The 10,944-nt window shown below is 41.6% G+C and overlaps 1 pseudogene; it reads right to left on the bottom strand.

Moving 5' to 3' along the window:
- Window positions 1-212: 212 nt before the first annotated feature.
- LOC130045813 (60S ribosomal protein L7-like) lies at window positions 213-1,006 on the bottom strand (annotated as a pseudogene).
- Between the last annotated feature and the right edge of the window lie 9,938 nt (window positions 1,007-10,944).

Genomic DNA, 10,944 nt, shown 5'->3' with positions numbered 1-10,944 from the left:
CTCTCTCTCTCTCTCTCTCTCTCTCACACACACACACACACAGATGTACACACTATTTGTGAATATATCCTCAATGATTTATGAGGACAATAGTAAGCAATTTTATTATAATTTACATCAGTGTTCTTCAACCTTTTTGTACCTACAGGCTGGCACCTGTTTTTTTTTAGTTGTTTATTAACTGACCAGATTATAAAAATATGGTAGATACCTTAGTTCAGCCGTCTAATCAGCCAGTTGATCTCGTCTTCTCTGTTACCAGCATCTCCACCTTCTACAAAATGGGTGCTTTTTCTTCATCCCACCCTGGGGAGAAGATAATTTGAAGGGCCAGAGGAAGCTGTTTGCCTCTTTGAAGCACTTTCCAACAGTATAGATCTCATGAATCAGATCCTCTGTGCAGCTGATGCCATATTTACCCAGAGTTTGCGGGATCAGTGCGATCATTATCCATTAGGGCAATTCGGTTCTTGTGGATTTTGCCATAACCACACTTGTAGATCAATTCATTTACTGATTTCAGGTTTGTGTACCCCCATGCAATATAGGGTTCCACTATCCTCAGCATGTTAATCGAAGCCTTGTTGAGTTTAACAAAGGTACCATTGAAGATCTGGCGAAGGCGGAGTAGCTGTAGCACCTTTCGGACCTTGGGGGTCACACCAGTGATACCTCTGATTCTGATGACAAAAGCCAACTTGGGTTCTGCAGGGACGTAAAAGTTGCCAGCTTTTCTTGCCATCCTAGCCATGTGAATCTCTGTCCTATACATCTGCCTATACTCCTTGTGATAATGCTTAGCTTTTTCATAGATAAGCTTCCTCCTCGCCTTTCGAAGCATCTTTTGAGCAAACTTCTTTCTCAGGCGCTTGATCTTCAGCTGTGCAAAATTCTTTCGCTTTTTCTTCAGGGTTTCTGGCATATCAGGAAGCTTTTCCTTCTCTCCAGTGACCGCTGCTGCCGGCTTAGCAGGGACCTTCTTTTTCTTCTCTTCTGCGCCCTCCATGGTTCCAGTTGGAAAAGAGCCAGACTGGCACCTGTTTGCGTAACATCCCAGGGACCAGTAGTTAGAACCACTGTGGTAGACCATTGGTTTTCTATACCTGCAGACTGGCACTGGTCAATGAACCACATACATGCCCAATTCCCTCCACCCCTCAAAAAAAAACCCCTTATATGACTTCTAATTTACCACTTTATTCCCTAGTTCTCTATCCACACTGATAATTTCAGTTTTTTCAATTCAAGTCAAAGGGTTTCTCATTGTTTGCTACTGTCTATTGCCTTATTTTGTCTCTCTCTATACCACATTTAAGTGAGATCATCTTCTATTTGTCTTCCCTTTGGCTACTATGTAGTGTTAAAGCATCTACTTATCATATCTGCTTTTTAAATCATTCATTTACCTAAAAAATACCTTTTAGTGCTTTAGACGCACAAATGAAATACTTTTGCAGATACCAGAAAAGTCAAACACAATCCAGATATGGAGCATGGGTCTCAATGAGAGAATTTATAAGTATGAGAAATACATTGATATACTCACCTATGACAAGTGGGGAGCAACAAATATCCCTACCCCAAAGATGACCCCTGACATGGAATGACTTCTAGCCAGGACTCTGGGCATTAGGATGGGAATGTGCAAGAAAATAGAAGGGTTGGTGTACTTACTGGGAAGAGTAACCTGAACACAGGTAAGATGATGAGAAAACACAGGGTAATCCCTTTCTGAGAAGGATGGAACTGGAATGCTGCTCTACTTCCCCATTCCACACTGTTGGAGTACAAGGAGCTTAGGTATATCAGGTTGCACCCATCACAGTGTTCCCGAGTCATTCCCACTACTTTGTAACTACTTCTTTGTGCTCTCTCCCCCAACCAATTTGTAAAGTCAGATCCTTCTAGGACACTGAACTTGCACTGTAAGTTAATATTGTTTTTCTCATCTCCTTATGTCTTTTGAATAGTTTACTTTAATGCAATGTCCTTTTTGTATAGATACAGGAAGACAATTAATATTATGCTTTGTAACATAGTATTTAATTGGCTTTGAATATTATTCACTCCTGGCATCTGCTCTATCAACTTAAGCCTCAGTTGCCCTCACTTCCTAGTGCCCCCAAAAGCAGGGTCCTGACGTGGGACTGGATGGAGCCAGGGCAAGCCGGTAAGTTATGTGCTACCCTGGCATCAAGAAGGGCCAGGCCAAGGTGCCACAATTCTTAACTATAGGTTAAGAATTTGATCATAGGCAAATGCTGCCATGATCCAAAAGTAACGACGAGACTAGGACCCTGCTAGGAATAGGAAAGATGTCTGAGCACTGCAGTCTGAGATCAAGATGGCCTTAGGAGAGCAATTCTATAAGCTTAAAGTATTTCTTACTGTGTCTATACAAAATGATTTTTATTATGTATGCTTATATGTTGGTCAGACAAGGAGAGGAGAAACACGCCCAGGGAATTCTGTTCTAGGGTGGGTTGATCTGCTAAATGAGAATCCGTCCTAGAAGCAGCTTTCCCATGTGTCCTGACTAGCTTGGATGAGACTGAACATTTCTCCCCTTCAACTGCCTTCAGTAAATAATTTCAGTATATTATAAGAGGCAGCTTCCCTTTCCTCACAGAAACTTAGCTGGTCTTAGATATGCAGATCTCAGGTGCTAGCCAGGTCTGATCTTTAGGATGTAGATTCATGGCTCTAGGCAGGCTAGTCTTTGGGATAGAAAGCTAAGATACTTGTCTTTGGGCTGTAGGTTCCAAGCTCTAGCAGACTGGTCTTTGGAATGCAAATCCAAGTGCTTGTAGTTTGTGAAAGGTTTCAGTCTTGGTTTTGTGTCTTCTTTTCCTGAGGCCAAAATTACTGGCCTGCAGATGTAAAGAAACAATATGTTTTGCTGTATAATGTTCTTTCTGTAACTCCTTTTTGATGACATCAGTGTATTGCGCCCTTTAGAGGTACCATGATCTATATAAGGAGATTTTTGGGACTCTCTAGGGGGACACATGCTTTAGAGAACCTGGGAAGATACACTGAGAGAACCGAAGAGACAGGTCTGAGAGAATGGGAACAGAAGCTGAGAGAACAGGGAGCACGTGCTTGAGAGATCCTGGGGCCTCCATGATATACATTTCTTCCATGTATTAAATTGCTACTAAGACCAACCAGCCTGGCCCTCCTTTCCTTCCTTCACCTGACCATTTCCATCAACCTCCCTGGAGTGGGGAAACGGCCTGAGACTACTAAACGCGGGCAGCGGGAGAGATAGGCCTCCTTAGTTCCTTTTGTGTTTATACATTCCTTTTTGTGTTTACACACCACATCTCTGCAAAGATGCTGATAATATGCTTAATTCACTGCTACCAGATTTATATCAAAATTCTGATCTTATGCCCTGGAGGTTTTAATAGATGAGACTCAGAACTAAACGACTCATAATTAAACTTGTGCAACCTCAACCTTAATACCAATGCTCTAAGGAACTTAATGGGACTCTCTGGAAATCCTTTCTCTCCCATTGGAATCTCCCCAAGGAGTCATTCCCTGACCAATGGAGCCATTTACTAGGTGATACACTCAGCAGGTAGAAAAACATGTGGTCTCCCTGGAGTGTTGACACTTTGAATACTCTGAACTGGAAACCTTATAAGATGGGTTTCCAATGAGACTGGAAGAAGGAAGAGTCACACTGTTTCCATGATCACATCAAAAGGAATGCAGTTTCTCAAAGCAGGACATCTGTCAGATGTGATAAAAGGTGTCAGGAGTTTGGATTCTGGTTCCAAGATCTACTCTTGGACAGAATGTCTTCCAGAGACTCTTTTCTCTCCAGACTCTGTTCATTTCATATCTTATAGAATGAAAAATATGGGCTCCATATTTCATATTTCAATTCAATGTGTTTATTACAAGTGGTTCCACTACTTCGGGTTTAAAGACACAAATTATATTATCTAATCATATTAGTAAAGCAGTATTATTTTATCCACTTTATAGATGACTATACTGAGGCTCAGAGAGATGCCATCTTGTATCCTGGAGCTGTAACTAGAACCTGTATATAAAGAAGTTTGTTTTCAAATAGGAAATTGTGTGTGTGTGTTAGAGAGAGAGAGAGAGAGAGAGAGAGAGAGAGAGAGAGAGTTGTTACCAGCACATTTTATTTTATAAGAGCCACTTCCAGCAGTATTGCAGGAAGGACAATCAGGGATGATTTCTGTTGATGCTCAGCCTGATGGTGATGTCACTTATACACACACATGCATAGTGTTATAGTGCAAGACTCAAATCCAGGGTCTTATGCATACCAGAGATGAGCTCTATCATTTAAACTATCTACTTCATCTCCTAGACCATTTTTTATTGGAAAAGTATGGGTTGGCATGGATTATATTTTTTAATATTATAACACAACACGACTAAATTTTGATTTGTGAAACTTTTATCTCAGTTCAACATACCACTCAAGCAAATGTGTTTTGTACGATATCTGTTTGACAACATACATATGCATGTATGTGCACTGGGTCACAGTGAAAATTGTTTATATTTCTGGAAGCTGTGGTCAAAAAAATTAAAACATTCTCTTGTCCAGATTTTTTATACTAGTATTTTGTAAATCTGAAATTTTGGAGGATGCACGTGGCTGTGATTCTTCTGAGAATGTCCATTTAAGCCACTCCTGAGAGGTCAAGACATGAAAACTTCTTGACATGGCTAATTTCCTTCTCTTTCTGCTACAATCCAGTCTGTGAGCCAATAAAACCAGTGTCTAGAGATAGAGTTACCATACAGTGGTGGCATTGCTGGAATCCTGCAGAAAGAGCCACGTCCTCTGGGACTCCCAATCCAGCTGGAGAATAGAATTGCCATCTGGTAAATCACAAGATGATTTTTGTTCTTGCCAGACGCACCCTATCACTGTGGAAGATACAGACAGTCTTCAACACATAAACAAGTCATGTTGCCAAAAATTCCTTTGTAACTCAGATGTTGGGAGTTTGGAACACATTACCCCTTAGAAACAAGGATATAAATGGAGGCTAGGTTTCATGTTTTAAAACTCAGAGGGTGTGTGACGCACTGTGTATTTTTATAGTGAACTGGGTAAGAGCTGGGTGAGAGAACGTTTGCAAGCTGTGGAGACATATGAATAAGTTCCTTGTGTTTCCATACTCCTAGTTCCTCGTTTCCAGAGAGACTGACTATCAGTGACCTTTCAATGGAGACACTGAGGCTGTTGTGAGGTGATGTGTGTATATAAGGTCCAAGACTAGATTGTGTGGCTGCTGTTATTACTATAATATTATGGTAGAGAAACACATATGACCTAGACTACAACATGTAAGGACTGTGGTCAGTTCTCAAGCCTCAGTTTCAATCAGTGCAAAAGTAGAGTAATCGCCCCTATGATGACAGATGAAGTCATGAATGCAAAAGTTTCAGTACAAAGCCTAAAAGAGTGTTAATAAATGAGGGGAAGTTTTTTGTCTTCTCAGGAATTCCCTGGCCATATCTGCATATATGTTTGTTTTGCTTTGTTTTGTGGCCGCACTCGGCTGTGCTCAGGGCTTACTCCTGGATCTGTGCCCGGAAATCATTCTGGAGGCATTCAGGTGACCAGCACATTTTATTTTACTAGAGTTACTTCCAGCAGTATTGCAGGGAGGACAACCAGGTTTGATTTCTGGTGATGCTCAGTCTAATGGTGATGCAGCTCAGCCACACTCTGCATGGTGGTGCAATGAAGACTCAAATCCAGGGGTTACCAGGGAGGATTGAACTCACATCAGCTGCATGCAAGACAAGTGCCCTACTCACTGTACTAGCACGCCAGTCCCTGCATAAAGGGTTTTGTGTTGACCCGAAGCAACCCTTGAGAGCACTCCTTTGCAACAGAAAAATCCAGATTAACAAGTGTTTGGCAGTTGTCTCCCTCAGGTTCCATCCCTTGTTTGGTTCCAAGTGACATAAATGAGATAGATGCCAAGAGCCCTTGTGCTGAGAATATGGAATTAGAAATGTTACTGAAGTCTCTATTCCAGTGTGACCAGAAAAGACACTGGAGGTGATAATGAAGCAAGAAAGAATGTGAAGGCACATTTCAGACTAATAGAGTACCCCATTGGCCCAGATGAGTGTCATCTCAACTGGGAATATGAGGATGTTTAGGGGAAAATGACCATGATGACGTTTAACCTTCACCCACTATTGACAGTCCCCAGGGAGAGCCTTTCAAACCCAAATCTCTGCAGAGCTACTGCCCACAGGATAGTGGCTGAACTTTGCAGAGGAGGATGAGATAGATTGTTGCAATAATAAAGTTCCCTGTAAGGTCTTGAGTTTCACACAATCTTTACAATACGCAAGATGATCTCTCGGGGGAAGGTGAAAAGAATTATAATTACATCTGTGAAAAAGGCTCGAGAAGGGAAAAAAAAATACCTGCCATATGGTGTGTGGAAAATGTTTTGGAACTGAATAAATAACATGGTGGGTGTCTCCCCTCCCATTTTGTTTATACATCTATGTTATGCAGACTGACTAGTGAACATGGATCAGTTTCTCTTTCAAAATAGAAACGTGCTGGGTAATTTAATTTTATGACCACTAATAATACAGGTCTCTCTCTGCAAGCAAAGGTATTTATAAACTTTTAATCAGATTCTGCGATTTTGGATGTAAACCAATCACCCACAAGAGGCGAGGAGATTTTTCCATCCAGCTTTGCCTTTACAGTCAGATTGTATGAAATGCAAAAAGGGCCGACTGCAAAATATTCCAGATGCCAACAGGAAGAGGTAGAAGGGGTCAATGATTTCAGTGGACATCCCATCTTCTATTGGGAAAGATTTAATGCTAGAAATAGGCAATTGTAATTCACTTGAACAATTGACATCCCGTTACTCATCAATTTTCTCGAGCAGGCACCAGTAACATTTCTATTCATCCCTGTTGCATACTAGTGTAGCCCAATGGCTTCTGCTTGTTCTAGGAACACGAAGAGCCTCAAATCTATCATTCAGGGTCTTAACAAAGAAGTCTGACATCTAGGACGTGGGCAGCCACGTAACCTTTTCATGTCCCATGGAATCCAATTGGTAATGGCTCTAGTCCAGCGGTCATCTCCAAATCTCATTACGTATTCAGCCCTTCTGATTTTTGATATCTTGGCAAGTGAGACAGCATCCCTGATACTTGATGGTCGATGGAGGTCGGAACTCCAGATTCTTTCTCTCATTTGAGTGAAGAGTGATACTCCAAGCATAGCTCTTTCAATTCCTCTTTGGGATACTCGAATAGTGTTCTCATCTTGTTTTCGTAGGGCCCAGTCTCTGAGGCGTATGTTAATGCAGGAAGAACAGTGGAATCAAAGAGATGTGCCTGGGGCTGGAGGTTCTTCATCCTCTTAGCTATTTCTTCAACCCTCTTGACTGCATTCCAAGCTGCTCTCTTCATCTTGTGCAACTCAGGTGCCAGGTCATTCGTCATGTTGAGTTCTTGACCTAGGTACATAAAACTGATGCATTCGGAGATGTTCGTTCCGTTGAGAGTGAATGGAATGTCAGGAAGGAGACTGTTTCTCAGAAACATCGTCTTTGTGAAATTCAGATGCAGTCCAACCTTTCCACACTCACTGTGGAAGTCGGCCAGCAATTGTGCCACTTGGCTAATGTTTGGTGTTATTAGAACAATGCTATCAGCAAAGCAGAGGTGGTGTAGTTGCTGACCGTCTATCTTCACTCCTATTCCTTCCCATTCCAGTCGTCGCATGGTGTTCTCGAGGGTGGCACTGAAGAATTTTGATGAAATGGTATCACCCTGCTGAACCCCTCTCTTGACATGGATGATCACTTCCTTGCAGAATGGTGAGATCCTGGTAGTGAATCCATAATACAGCTCACAGAGGATTCTGATGTAGTTTGAGTCCGAACACTGTTTGGCAAGAGCTTCAGTGACCTCTTCTGTCTCAAGAATCAAAGGACTTCTTTAAATCAATGAACACTAGACAGAGTGGCATCTTGAACTTCTGAGAAACCTCAATGAGTTTGGTTATCGTGTGGATATGGTCGATCATGCTGAATCCTTTTTGGAACCCAGCTTGCTCGCATGATCGTCCTTCATCTAGTGTTCTTCCAATCTTATTTAGAATGACTTGAGTGAATAGCTTGTAGACGACAGACAGCCGGCAGATTGGGCAATAGTTGCCAATGTCGTGGATGTCTCCCTTCTTGTACAGTAGTACAGTCCTGCTGTTTTCCACGGGATGGAACTGTGCATTCAGACAGATAGCATGTGAAGAGCCGAGCCAGTGTATTGATGAGTACTGACAGCAGGTTCTTCAGATGTTCAGATCTGACCTTGTCTGGGGCGGGTGCTGTTCACTTCATTACCGACAAAATGGTGTGTCAGATTTCGGAAGGGAGAACGTTGGGAATGACATATGCATCCTGAGGAATTTGGTATGTGGGCAGATGGACATGGCTATCGAAGAGATTTGAGTAGAAGTCATGGATAATCTTCTCCATTGCCCTTCTGGAAGAATTGAGAGATACATCAGTACGTTGGAGGGCAGTCATCTTGGTCTTGTAGTTGGCAAAGGACAGGCAGGCATTGCAAATGCTTTTCCCGGCTTCTGCCTCATCTACTAAAACTACTGCTCTTCTTTCTTTGAGGTCTTCCTTTATCACTTCTCTGCACTGCTTTGAGAGCTTGGATGTTCACTTGCAGTTGCTTGAGGCTTGTGCTAAGCCACGTTGGCAAATGAGCTTGAGAGTTTTCAAAGGCAGGCTTTTTTGTGTGGCTATCTCTCACTTGGTGTTCCTTGCACAATCATGCAGGTGCTGAACCAGTCGATCGTATTCTTAATCAATATTTTTCTTAATTTTTATTAGTGAGACACCATGAGGTACAATTGTAGACTTACATATTTTTGTGCTTGGGTTTCAATTATACAATGATCAAATACCCATCCCTCTACCAGTGCCCATTTCCCACCACCACAGATCCCAGTATCCCTCCCACCCCCCATGCCCCCCATCCCACCCTGCCTATATGGCAGGGCATTCCCTTTTGTTCTCTCTCTCTCTCTCCTATTGGGAGTTGTGGTTTGCAATGGGTGGAGGCAATGGGTGGCAATCATGTTTGGTCTGTAATCTACTTTTCAGCATGCTTCTCCCATCCTGGGAGGATCTTCCCAACACCCTTTATTTGGTGCTCCCTTCTATATCTGAGCTCCCTTTCCCCCTAGCATGTGTGGCTGGCCTCCAAGCCATGGAGTAAAATTCCTGGTACTAATCAACGATGGCATCATCCCATGTTGCTGCAATAGTGTCAAAGATCTCCCAGTTGGTGGTCGTTCTGGAAGTTCTCTTCTTAAACTTTGCAGCCATTTCTCCCCGCTCTGTGAAGTAGAATTTTGCATGAAGAAGACAGTGGTCCGATCCCATTTGGAATTTTGTTACAACAGTGACATCGGTCAGGTAAAACCATCAATTTTTTGATGTGGTCATTTTCGTTGTGTAACCGTCCACTGGGAGACTTCCATGTCCAACGTTTAGATTTGGCCTTCTGGAACTGTGAGTTACCATGGATGGTCTTGGTCGACATATGAACTCAGTTTCTCACCCTGTTCGTTCCATTCTAGGCCATAGGTCCCTATGTGGAGTTCTTCGGCTGATCCTCTCGGTCCTATCTTGGCATTAAAATCACCAACAATGATCTTGTAGAAGGTGTGGTATTCTTAATAGAACTTCTCCAGCTCCATGTAGAACTTCTCAATTTCTCCTTCATCATAATTGGATGTTGGTGTGTAGACAACGGAGATAGAAACTGCCTTCATGTACTGATCTCGGCAATTGTTTTTACCAAGAACAAAGAGTTTCAGACTTAGGCCAATGAAATCACACTGTAAGTGATCGATGCCATCACTCTTTGAACTGTTTTTGCTGTTTGTACTATTTTTATTCCATTTATTAGAGGGGGAAGTTGAGGTGCAAGAACGACATCTTCTCTTGATTGCACATAGTTCGTGAGTAGCTGAATTTAAGTCAGCCAGCCTTCTTGCTATTCCTTACTCACCTAGCCTTCACCTTTAACTCATTCCACCCCCTCTATCTTTATTCTTTTCTTATTTTTTGTTCATTTGTTTGTTTGTGAGGAAGGTAATTAGCACAACACAAATGCTAACCATGTATTCTACTTGACCCCTCACTACTATGCTTAAACACATCCTTTGCACAGACAATACATTTATGTTGTTAAATGTTGTTTGTATATGAGATCACTATGCTATACAAGTCTCTAGAATTGTGTGAATTGAATACATAAATGGTTTGAAAATCCATTTTAATGGCTGATAGACATTAATTATTTGGTGTACCAAATGTTTATAATGAATAAGCCTTATTTAATCCTCATAAAATCTTAAATAGAATGTTCAACTCTTCTCAAAGGTGAGAAAACCAAATATCAAATAAGTAAACCATGTTAGACACAATCATGGAGGCAGTATATAACAGAACTATGTTTGGGGATTTATCCTATCTGTTTATTCCTGAACTTATCTTTTTAAGTATATCAATGACTACTTGCAAGTGAGTAATATCAAAATTTCAAAACTTGGCAGTGAACAGAGAATGATCAAAAGACCTCAGGAGGAATGAGACTTCTCAAAGATTATTGAGAATTCCAATTTGATTGGACCATAGAAGGCCCACTGAATAGAGCCATTCATTCAACACGAAGTATTAAGTCTTTCCCATGTACTATGCATCATCTTGTATCTGAGAATACAGAGATAGATAATCAGTAATCATTACTCTAGAGTATGTCCTACATTCAAATGGCAGGTAGATTGTAAATTCCATGTGAGTACAGGCCTCAGGCACATAATAGGAATTCAATAAATACTATACTTAATTTCTCAACAAATACTTTCAA

Source organism: Sorex fumeus, unplaced genomic scaffold, assembly GCF_029834395.1.
Source record: "Sorex fumeus unplaced genomic scaffold, SorFum_2.1 ptg000129l, whole genome shotgun sequence".
NCBI classification, from domain to species: domain Eukaryota; kingdom Metazoa; phylum Chordata; class Mammalia; order Eulipotyphla; family Soricidae; genus Sorex; species Sorex fumeus.
Note: the sequence above shows the minus strand (reverse complement) of the source record. Positions and strands in the feature narration are given on the sequence as shown.